Here is an 11,266-nt window from a genome sequence, read left to right on the forward strand (position 1 = left end):
ACATTTGTTTAGAAAGTGTTCTGTCTCATTCTTGCCTCATGCCTGCTAGGTGTGAAACAAGAGTTCAGATCACAGTATCTCATGTGGGGGCAGAAGGGCTTTGGCATCGGCAGAGAAATCGGATGTTCTCATTAAAGGGAGTGATTCTGCATGGCTGAGTGACTAGAGAAGGGAAGTGCTTAAATTTTTTTTTCCTTTCAATAGCCATATTCCTATGTTCTAGGTAACTTCAGGAAGCTAGTGAACTTTCTTGCAGTCATCTGTGTTTACACAGTGTTGTAATGCAGCCTGCCCTACTGCAGGAAGTACTTGCATTACTCACAGGCAGATGTGGTGATGATCACTGTTCTGTGCGCCTGTGCTGTACTGCATGAGACATACAGCGTGCCCTTCAGGCCTATGCTGTGCTGCAAACACCTGTTGGCCATGGGAAAAACTCAGCCAGCAATTCTAAAAGTGGAGGTGGCAGGCAGCTCCTGCTCAGTGACAGTGATTACACCACCTGCATACTGCATAGCCATGTCCTTGCTGAACAGTGAGCAAGATGTTCTCTTGTGAACGTGAGCTGCTGTCTTTGAAATGCTTCAGGATCTGTCTCTTCATTTTCAGTCTGATAATTGCAAGTGATAGAATAACCTCTCCCACTGGTTTTCCCACAGCAGCCCCTAGTAAGGAAATTATTAGTCCTTTCAAGTTAAGTGGTTGTCATGGTTTAAGCCTAGCCAGTAACTCAGAACCACACAGCCACTCACTGACTCCCCCCTTTTTCTTCCCACTCTGGGCTGGATGGGTAGGAGAATCAAAAAAATCCCATGGGTTGAGATAAGAACAGTCCGATAACTAGATAATATTAATAATAGGGGAAGTAACAAGGGAAAAGAATATAAAACCTAAAAAATGAAGAGGAAAAAAGCTCCTGAACAATAAACACAAGTGATGCACAGCATAATTGCCCACCACCTGCAGACCAATACCCAGTGCAACCTGAGCAGCGATCTGGCACTTCCAGGTAACTCCCCCCAGTTTATATTCTGGGCATGATGTGCTGTGGTACGGAATACCCCTTTGGCTAGTTCAGGTCAGGTGTCCTGTCTCTGCTCCCTCCTGACTTGTGCCCCTCGTTACTGGCAAAGCAGGAGAAAGTCCTTGATTGGGGTAAGTATTACATAGTAACAACTAAAACTATGGGTGTGTTATCAGCATTTTTCTCAGTCTAACACCAAAACACAGCAGTGCACCAGCTACTAAGAAGGAGAAAAATAACTGTTACAGCTGAACCCAGGACAATGATATACCCTCCAATATGGGGGTTTTCATGCTGGGTGCAAAAAGTTTTGTGTCAGGATCTAACAAGTTAGATATATACACACCTGGCAGTATGGCCAGTTCCCATACTGACAAGCCTCAGCTATATTTTTCCACAATGCTGTTTCATCATTGCAGTCATCAGGTGACAGATACTCTGTCTTCAAAGTCTCCCAAAGCCATACTCACAAGGAGCAGGCTGCGTTACCCTGTGCTCCTCTAAGCTGCTGGGTCATAAGGGGTTTGGGAGATGGCACCCATGCACTCTAATTCTTTAGGATTTAACTGTACACTATTTCCTCCAAAGTCCCATACTTGCAACAACCAGTGTGCCAGACTTTACCCTCTCTTTTGCCTATATGCTTTTGCTAAATCTTGAAGCACACCACCAGAGCCCCTGGGGACCCCTTTCCTTTCTGAATCATAGAATTTATTCCAATTGCAAGAATGATTAACAGAATCATAGAAAGGTTTGTGTTGGAAGGGACCTTAAAGCTCATCTAGATCCAACCTTCCTGCCATGGGCAGGGACACCTTCCACTAGACCAGGTTGCTCAAAGCCCCATTCAACCTGGCCTTGAACACTGCCAGGGATGGAGCAGGCACAGCTTCTCTGGGCAACCTGTGTCAGTGTCTCACTACCCTCATAGTGAAGAATTTTTCCCTAATATCTAAACTAAATCTACCCTTTTTCAGTTTAAAACCATTCCCCCTTGTTCTGTCACTACATGCCCTTATAAAATATCCCTCTCCAGATTTCTTGTAGGTCCCTATAGGCACTGGAAGGCTGTTAAAAGCTCTCCCTGGAACCTTCTCTTCTCCAGGCTGAACAAGCCCAACTCTCTCAGGTTGTCTTCATAGAGAGGTGCTCCAGCTATCACCAGTGGCTGGACAGAAATGCTATTGCCGCATTAATCCTCTAATCCCTCTGTCGCCTCATTATGACCAGATGATCAGCAGTCCTCATGGCACCGTTCATTCCCCTTGTGGAAAAATCACGGTTGGTGGGGGAGGGAGAGTAAATTGGAGGTAACTGAGGTGAGCGGCTCGAGAGAGGGCGCCTTCAACACCGGAGCGGGGGGAGATCAGCGTCCAGAGCGGCGAGAGCCACCGAGGGAGCCTCAAGTCCTCAGCAGGGCCTGCCCAGAGCCGGCAGCTCAGCTGACGAGAGCAGGGGCTCACAGGGGGCGGAGCCAGGAGCAGCGGCACCAGCCCTGATTGGTTAAAAACCTGCCCCAGGGAGCGCGGCGAACAGGGCGGGTCGGAGCAGTTCTCGCGGCGGTTGTGTTCTCGCGGCGGTTTGCACGGGCAGGCGCGGGGGAGGGAGGGCAGTAGCGGTGTAAGTAGGGCCCGGTGCGGGAGCTCTGCTCTGCCTGCCCCGGCGGTGCCAGCGGAGGCACCCAGACAGAGCCGATGAGAGGGGAGGCTGCGGTGCAGAGCTCGGGGTGTAGAGAGTGCCTGCACTGGTCTGGTGAGGGGAGGGTGCACAATGGACAGGGCTGCACGTGGTGCTCCCTGGTGGAGGTGCTCCTGCAGCAGGGGCTGAGCTGCGGGAGGCTAGCGGGGTGCTAGGCTAAAAGATGTCAGGGAAGCTGAGAGGAAGCAGGACTGCTTGCTCCTGGCCCTAACTGCAGGGGCCTCAAGCGTCCCCTGTAGCTCATGGAGGAAAAAGGAGGCCGTTAACCTCGGAAGCTGGAAAATAGTAACAAAACAAAACAAACAAAAAACAACAAAAAAAGGAGGAAGAGGACAATTAAAAGCAAGGGGTTTCCTCCTAAATCTGATATCCGTGCCCAGAATCCCGCTTTGCTGTCCTGCAGGGGACTGAGGAGGAAATGCACTCGCACCAGAAACAGCCGGCTGATACGCTGCTAAAGAAGATTACTACTGGTGCTGCAAGAAAAAAGCTGCGGGTCGTAGCAGTAGGGGACTCTACTTTGAAAGGGACAGAAGCACTCATCTGTCAGCCTGACCCAGTCTCAAGGGAGGTGTGTTGCCTACCTGGGGCACGGATCAGGGATGTTGCAGAGAGGCTGCCTGCTCTAGTAAGTCCCACTGACTGTTACCCACTTCTGGTGATCCGTGTGGGTGCTAGGGATATAGATAGTAGTAGCCTGGAGAACATAAAGAAGGACTACAGAGCCCTGGGGGAGGTGGTTAGGGGCTCTGGAGCTCAGATAGTCTTTTCATCAATTCTCCAGGATACAGGGGAGGACCTAAAAAAAGCTAGGAGGATTGGCCAGGTTAATAAATGGTTAGAACAGTGGTGTCATAGTCAGGGGTTTGGGTGTCTTGAACATACGACCCAAGTTTGTAGGCCAGGTCTACAGGGGGCTGGTGGAGCTGCTGCTGAAGGAGGGGAAGAGTGGTTTTGGTAGGAGGCTTACCAGACTGGTGGAGGATGCTTTAAACTAGATGTGTTGGGGGAGGAGGGCATCATTCCATCCCAACACACCCAGTCAGTTGCCAGCACCTATAATAAATGCTCAGAGCAATGTAGAGATGTTCCAGTGGCTCCAGCCAATGAGCCGGCTTCATTTGGAGCTCGCCTCAGATGCCTCTATACAAATGCCCGTGGCATGGGGAACAAACGAGGAGTTAAGAGATGTGTGCATGTCTATGGGGGTATGATATAACAGGCGTCACAGAAACATGGTGGGATGGCTCCTACGACTGGAGTGTTGGAATGGAAGGTTACAGGCTCTTTAGGAAAGACAGGCCTGGCGGTCAGGGAGGGGGAGTTGCCCTTTATGTTAGGGATAGGCTGGAGAGTATGGAACTCTGTCTGGGGACAGGTGAGCAGTCAATAGAGAGTTTGTGGGTCAGGGTTAAAGGGAAAACAGCGATGGGAGACATTACTGTGAGGATCTGTTACAGACCGCATGATCAAGAGGAACCTGCAGATGAAGCACTCTGTAGACAGATAGGAAAAGCCTCACGCTTGCAGGCCCTTGTTCTCATGGGGGTCTTCAACCATTGTGACATCTGCTGGAGGGACAGTACGGCCTGGCACAAGCAATCCAGGAGGTTCCTCGATTGTGTGGAAGACAACTTCCTTCTGCAAGTGATAGAGGAGCCGACAGGGAGAGGTGCCATGCTTGATCTCATGCTCACCAACAGGGAAGGGCTCATTGGAAATGTGATGCTCCAGGGCAGCCTTGGTTGCAGTGATCATGAGATGGTCAAATTTGAGATCCTCAGGACAGTGAGAAGAGCGTGCAGCAAGCTCACTGCCCTGGACTTCAAAAGAGCAGACTTTGGCCTCTTCAGGAACCTGCTTAGTAAGGTTCCATGGGATATAGCTCTAGAGGGCAGGGTGCCCAAGACTGTTGGTTGATATTCAAGGATCACCTGCTACAAGCTCAGGAGTGTTGCATCCCAACGAGAAGAAAGTGCAGCAGGAGGGCCAGGAGACCTCCTTGGATGGGCAAAGAGCCACTGAGGAAAATTCAAAGGAAAAAAGAGGCTTATAAAAGGTGGAAGCAAGGACAGGTGGCCTGGGAAGAGTACAGGGATGTTGTCTGGGAAGCTAGGGACCAGGTTAGGAAAGCTAAGACCCAGTTAGAAATAAACTTGGCTAGGGATGTTAAGGACAACAGGAAGGGATTCTGTAGGTATGTAGCGAATAAAAAACAGACTAGGGACAATGTAGGCCTCCTCCAGAAGCTCTCAGGAGACCTGGCTACCCAGGATTTGGAGAAGGCTGAGGTTCTGAATGACTTCTTTGCCTCGGTCTTCACTGGTAAAGCCTCTGACCGCACCACCCAAGTCTTGAAAGGCAGATGCAGGGACTGTGAGAATGAAGACCTTGGGCCCACTGTAGGAGAGGATCTGGTTCAAGACCATCTTAAAAATCTGAACGTGCACAAGTCCATGGGAGATGATGAAATCTATCTGTGGGACCTGAAGGAGCTGGCAAATGAAGTTGCTAAGCCACTGTCCATCATATTTGATAAATCATGGCAGTCAGGTGAAGTTCCTGACGACTGGAAAAACGGAAATATAACCCCCATTTTCAAGAAGGGGAAAACGGATGACCCTGGGAATTACAGACCAGTCAGTCTCACCTCTGTGCCTGTAAAATCTTGGCGCAGATTCTCCTGGAAGGCATGCTAAGGCACATGAAAAACAACAGGGTGCTTGGTGACAGCCAGCATGGCTTCACTAAGGGGAAATCCTGCCTGACCAATTTGGTGGCCATCTATGATGGGGCTACAGAACTGATGGACAGGGGTAGAGCAGTTGATGTCATCTACCTGGACTTGTGCAAAGTGTTTGACACTGTCCCACATGACATCCTTGTCTCTAAATTGGAGAGACACCAATTTGATAGGTGGACCACTCAGTGGATGAAGAACTGGCTGGATGGCTGCACACAAAGAGTTGTGGTCAATGTCCAGCTGGAGACCAGTAACGAGTGGTGTCCCTCAGGGATCGGTGTTGGGACCGGTCTTGTTCAACATCTTTGTTGCTGACATGGACAGTGGGATTGAGTGCGCCCTCAGCAAGTTTGCGGATGACACCAAGCTGTGTGATTCGGTTGATAACGCTGGAGGGAAGGAATGCCATCCAGAGAGACCTGGACACGCTTGTGAGGTGGGCAGATGCCAACCTTATGAAGTTTAACCATGCCAAGTGCAAGGTCCTACACCTGGGTCGGGGCAATCCCAGGCACCGCTACAGGTTGGGCAGAGAAGAGGTTCAGAGCAGCCCTGCAGAGAAAGATTTGGGGGTGTTGGTTGATGAGAAAATGAACATGAGCCGGCTTCAGTGTGCGCTTGCAGCCCAGAAAGCCAACCGTATCCTGGGCTGCATCAAAAGAAGCGTGACCAGCAGGTCGAAGGAGGTGATCCTGCCCCTCTACTCTGCTCTTGTGAGACCTCACTTGGAGTATTGTGTGCAGTTCTGGTGTCCTCAACATAAAAAGGATGTGGAACTGTTGGAATAAGTCCAGGGGACGGCAACGAGGATGATCAGGGGACTGGAGCACCTCCCGTACGAAGACAGGCTGAAAAAGTTGGAGCTGTTCAGCTTGGAGAAGAGAAGGCTGCGTGGAGACCTCATAGCAGCCTTCCAGTATCTGACGGGGGCCTATAGGGATGCTGGGGAGGGACTCTTCATTAGAGGCTGTAGTGATAAGACAAGGGATAACGAGTTAAAACTTAAACAAGGGAAGTTTAGTTTGGATATAAGGAGGAAATTCTTTCCTGTTAGGGTGGTGAGGCACTGGAATGGGTTGCCCAGAGAGGCTGTGAATGCTCCATCCCTGGCAGTGGTCAAGACCAGGCTGGACAAGGCCTTGGGTGGTATGATTTAGTGTAAGGTGTCCTTGCCCATGGCAGGGGGGTTGGAACTAGATGATCTTAAGGTCCTTTCCAACCCTAACTATTCTATGATTCTATGAACTGGAATCTAACAGAAGGTGTAGTCTTACTGAAACCTTTTTAAGGTAAAATACAGTTGCCACTTTCAGACCAGGTGATATGCATGGAATCTACTCCACCATGGTTCTCTAGGCAACACAACCTGCTGTCCTAGAGGAGCAATGGAGGGTGGAGTGGAGTGGAGTGGAGACACCGCAGCCAGGTTCTGTTGTGCTCCCTGCAGGGCTGGGAACTTGATGGTACCATACACCTGATAAGCCAAACAGCAGCTGTCAAATGGGAAATATAAGAGAATACGTCCATTGCAGAGCCATCAACTGTGAAAAAATAATTTTCCTTAGGAGAACCTTGCTCATTATAATTTCATAATAGTAACACGCACCTCCATCCCAAAGTTACCAACTCCAAGGTAAGAACACCCCTCACTGAGCATGTGCTTTATATATTTATTGGCTATATCTCAAGACAACTTTACACCAATCAATAATAAACGAATGTAGGACTAGAGTCACTCAAGATCCACCTGAGAGTAACAAAAAGTATAAAAGTGAATGGGGGGGGTGGGGGGACGGACATAAGGAAAACTTCATCATGACTTCTGGGATCAGTCAGGCTGAACCTGTCTTCTACCCCATAGGGACTCCTATAGGTTAAGAACTTTATATCACACACATTAGATAACTAACTAACCCGAGCTGTTATTAGTGCTTACAGTCTGGTTGTCTATCAATTCAAGCTGTTTTTTCCAGACAGCCACTATCACTGCCAATCATGAATGTTAACATGTCACAATTTTATATTAATAGAGAGTATTATTCTTTAAACTCTTAATATTACTTGTTTGTGAAACAGGTTGGACCGGTGGGATGAGGCAACAGTATGACATTCAACAAGGCTCACTACTGATGACGCTGTCTACAGCCTGCTTGTGCTTGTAGACTCGGAATGTACTGGTGGCTCCAGAAAAGGAACTGTAAGGAGGACAAAGACGCTGAGAGTCAGAGAGATTTTCAGATATATTTTTCAAAGAGCATACAACATTCAGGGCAGAAACTGCACTACGAGAGTGAGGTGGTGTTGTGGCTGGTGGACAAGCTCCTCCATGCTTGCCGAGAGCAATTGTCGAAGAGTTTCTTCCCAGTGCTGGAACAAGCCATCAGGGTGGACAGCACCTTTGAAAGCTGGAGTCCCCATGGAGATGATGCTGTCTGCAGCCTGCTTGTGCCTCTGAAGCCCCCCCATCAGCACACCTTCCACCTGGAGGTGGGCATCACAGGACAGGTGTTGGCGACAGACTCCTGCGTCCATGTGGAGCAGGTGTCCACATGTATGATGGATCAGGTAGCGCAGCCAAGTAGTTTCTTCCCGGTGCTAGAAGCAGCCATCGGGGTGGGCAGTGCCTTTGAATGCTGGAGTCCCCATGAAGATGACACTGTCTACCATCTGCTTGTGCCCCTGAAGCCCCCCCGTGGGCACGCCTTCCACCTGGAGGTGGGCACTGTGGGCCAGATGCTGGTGGACTCCTGCATCCATGTGGAACTGGTGTGCACATGCAAGACCGAAGAGACAGTGGGGGACATGCTGTGCTTCCTTCATCACCCTGAGGAGGCGCTGAGGAAGAATCAGAAGCCCAGCCTCCTTACACACCCTCTGCACCGGCTCCTACCTAGATGTGCAGCAGACTGCCCTATGGTTTCAGGACTTTGTGAGGCCAGCCTGGGAGTTTGTGCCTCAGTCACATCACTACAGGATGAAGGTGCTGCCCTCCAGCCGCTCCTGCAAGCTGCAGCTGACACATGTCTCTGGGAGAACCTTGCTCATTGACATGGTGCTTGGTGTGCAGCAAGGCAACTCAGACATCTTTGTGAGCAGCCAGGCTACAGAGGCTGTCTGCACCCCAAGCACAACATGGGCACTGAGCTTCAGTGTGGCAGAGGCAGAGTTCTTCTGGCTGATGGCCAAGCAGGTCCCAAGTGACAGCTGCCACCTCAGCTGCCTGCAGCTCTGCACCCACTTCCTGGTGGGCACTGCCCTTTCTTCCCATATCTTGGAGACAGTGGTGATGCACCTCCTGACTACCATGCCCCTGGCAGGCTGACACAGGAGCTGTTTCCCAGAACAGTTGGACGAAATCATGTGGTACCTGGACCTTTGCTTGGAGAAGAGATGCCTTGACCACTTCTTTGTTGACAATGATGACCTGTGTGAGGAGATAACCTTGCCCCAAGCCTTGCAAAGAGCTGTACCACTCAACCTCTTGCAGCACCTGGTGTACGATCCAGCTGCCCACAAGCGGGCAATGTGTGAGCTGAAGGAGCTGAAAAGTCTGCTTTCAATACAGCTCTTCTACAGGCACTGAAAGCAGCCTTCCTGCACAGGGCTATGTTTGCAGAGTTCACATCTGAGGGCAGATGACTATCTCATACAGGAGGGAAATAAAGTACAGAATGGTAGGACACTGGAGGAAAGGAAGAACCCTGTGTTCCCCATGCAAGGATGCCAGTAAATCTCCTGCGTATCACACAAACAAGCACTGGGTCTTTGAGGGTGTGGGCTATGGAAAGGGCGCCAGGGGCTTTGCTTGATGGTCAGCTCCATAGGAGGCAGCAGTGTGCCCTGGAGGCCAAACGGCCCACTGTCTCCTGGAGCACATTAGGCGCAGTATGGGGGGGCCAGCCGACAGAAGGGGCTGAGTGGCTCTGCTCAGCACTGCTGCGGCCTCGCCCCGAGTACTGTGGGCAGCTTTGGGCTCCACAAGCGGAGAAGGACCTAAGGATGTTACTCAGTACCTGGTCCTGCACTTGGGTAATGACAGAGGGGCAGCGTGCTAGTGAGAACCTTCAGCTGGTGGCTCCAAGACATGTTAGTCACACTGGAACACCCTTGAAATCTCATGAAGAAGAGGCTCCTGATGTAATACAAGCCAACAGGGAACACACCAGTGAAACACTCTGAAGGAATTAAGAACCATTCCCCTAAGAAAGTGACAAGACCGACAGCCCAGCTGAAATGCCTCTACACCAATGCAAGCAGCGTGGGCAAGAAACAGGAGTTGGAAGACACCATGAAGCTAGAAAGCTATGACGTGGTGGCCATTACTGAAACATGACAGCTTCACGGAGCAGGGATAAGCACCTGGCCAAAAATGTTGCAGCGATATGAAAGGGAAATTCAAACGTCAGCATCAAGTCCTTAGACACCTTTGAGAGAGTTTCCTGTTTTTCCAGTCTGTTAGGGCCAGGCGGTGAGCTCATGCAGAGCTTGCTCGGACCTTATTTACATGAGTAGCTTGCAGTGCGGACAGCGTGTATGCTATCAGCACCTAGCTGCTGCAAATTACCAGCAGAATCTTACAGCCGAAACCCACGGAAAAGCAGGCCTTTTGTTTCAAATTACGTGCCAAAAAATGGCACATGTCAGCTTCTTTAGCTTCCAGAAGATGGCGCTCGCCATCCTCTGAGCATCATCCTGCCTGTTTTGGTGGACATCTGCAGCGCCCAAGGCTGCTCGCTTATCACGCTCAGTAAGACTTTGATACAGAGCTTGTTTTCACGTGATGGTCATTCCCTACTCCACAAACCACTGTGCTGTCTTTGCATGTGTTGCTGTTTTGGAGCTGGGCTGAGCAAAGATGGTTCTGTCAGCCCAAAGAGAGATTTAAGTGAATTTTTGAGGAATTTCTTTATCACCATCCTGTGTAAGTAGAGATTAGAGGTTTGTCTTATAGCTGGGAGCTGCTTCTGCAAATAGAAGGGAATACAGTGCTAGGCAGTATTACGTAGCCAGCTTCAAAGAACGCTGCTACAAAACGTGGGGAAGTGGACCCAGCGTTGCATGCCGGTAAAGTGAGAATGGCAGTGCTGCTCTGCCTGCAGTGCATTCTCCCGGTGGCAATGCCTTGTGGACCAGCAAGGCACCAAGCCCACATTGTTGAGCCTCTCATCAGCAATGATGTGCTCCTTGCAGGGCATTATTTGTCCCTTAGGTGAAGGTATCTGTAGGCAGTGGAGTTCAGAAGCCCTGAGGAGGTCCCTGATATACAGATGAGATCAAACAGGAGCTCAAGATGTGCTGGAAGTTTAGTATATTTGAAGTGTCAGTTCTGATTGCTTTCTGAGATAAACTGATTTTATTTGAGTGAATGGCTAATTCTGTGCACCTGGCTTTGAATTCTGATCGGAAAAGGTGAGTTCTGTGTGACATAGGAGAGCATGTTCCTGTATTTCATAGTTGTGTTCTTCCTTGCAAGCAGTCCTTGAAAAGCATACGGAGCAGAGTAAAATAAAATAGTGTTCGTAACTGGTAATGAAAAACTACTCCTACCCCAAAAGAGAGAACAGTAACTTTTTCCACAGTTTGAGGTGCAGGCATTTGACAGAGCAGGTCCTGCTATGTGCTTGGATGGCACCCAGCCCACGTGTCATGGCTGTTTACCCTGTAAATAATGATTTCCCAATGGCAACAACTGCTGTACAGTACAGCCACAGTTAAAGAACTGCTGTGGAGAAAAACACCAAAATCAAAAAACTCAACCCAAAACCACACACATGCCTCACTTCTGCAGCATTCCTGAGACA

General features: G+C 49.8%; 1 pseudogene; it reads left to right on the forward strand.

Annotated features, from left to right (window-relative positions):
* The first annotated feature begins 7,634 nt into the window (after positions 1 to 7,634).
* Positions 7,635 to 9,048, forward strand: LOC133274026 (inositol 1,4,5-trisphosphate receptor-interacting protein-like 1; annotated as a pseudogene).
* The last annotated feature ends 2,218 nt before the right edge of the window (positions 9,049 to 11,266 follow it).

The sequence above is a fragment of the Pezoporus flaviventris genome, unplaced genomic scaffold (assembly GCF_033815535.1).
Source record: "Pezoporus flaviventris isolate CSIRO_AGI_PZ_B2104156 unplaced genomic scaffold, CSIRO_AGI_Pfla_v1 ptg000035l, whole genome shotgun sequence".
Lineage (NCBI taxonomy): Eukaryota > Metazoa > Chordata > Aves > Psittaciformes > Psittacidae > Pezoporus > Pezoporus flaviventris.